Genomic DNA, 440 nt, shown 5'->3' with positions numbered 1-440 from the left:
CTTCTTCTGTGTACTTTGTGTGTCTAAAATGGGGGGGGGGGGGGTACCTCGCTGGACATCTCTGCCTGATCAGCCACCAAAAACCTACATCTAGGACTGATGTCCCCTGGCAGTGGGGACGCCCAGTGTTGTGACTTTTTTTCTGCGTGGTCCTTTTCAGCCGCTGATACAGACGTACCGACTCTTTTATTAGATGGGCCTACTGGGCTTAACCCTAACCAGTATCGGGTAGATGAGTTGCATGTTAAGAAGAGCCTTTCTCTACACCACTGTGGAACTTTCAGCACCATCCTGTTAGCTTTTATGAGGCTGTTCATTCTCTCTCTCATTAAGAAGGTGTTTTCAGCCACTTTCAGCAGCAAGATTTTAAGGTAGTAACAGAACCTAATGTCTGAGACAAACAAGAAATTAATCAAAACAATGTGCTTTATGGCTACACT

Source organism: Paramormyrops kingsleyae, chromosome 10 (genome assembly GCF_048594095.1).
Source record: "Paramormyrops kingsleyae isolate MSU_618 chromosome 10, PKINGS_0.4, whole genome shotgun sequence".
Taxonomy (NCBI): domain Eukaryota; kingdom Metazoa; phylum Chordata; class Actinopteri; order Osteoglossiformes; family Mormyridae; genus Paramormyrops; species Paramormyrops kingsleyae.
Note: the sequence above shows the minus strand (reverse complement) of the source record.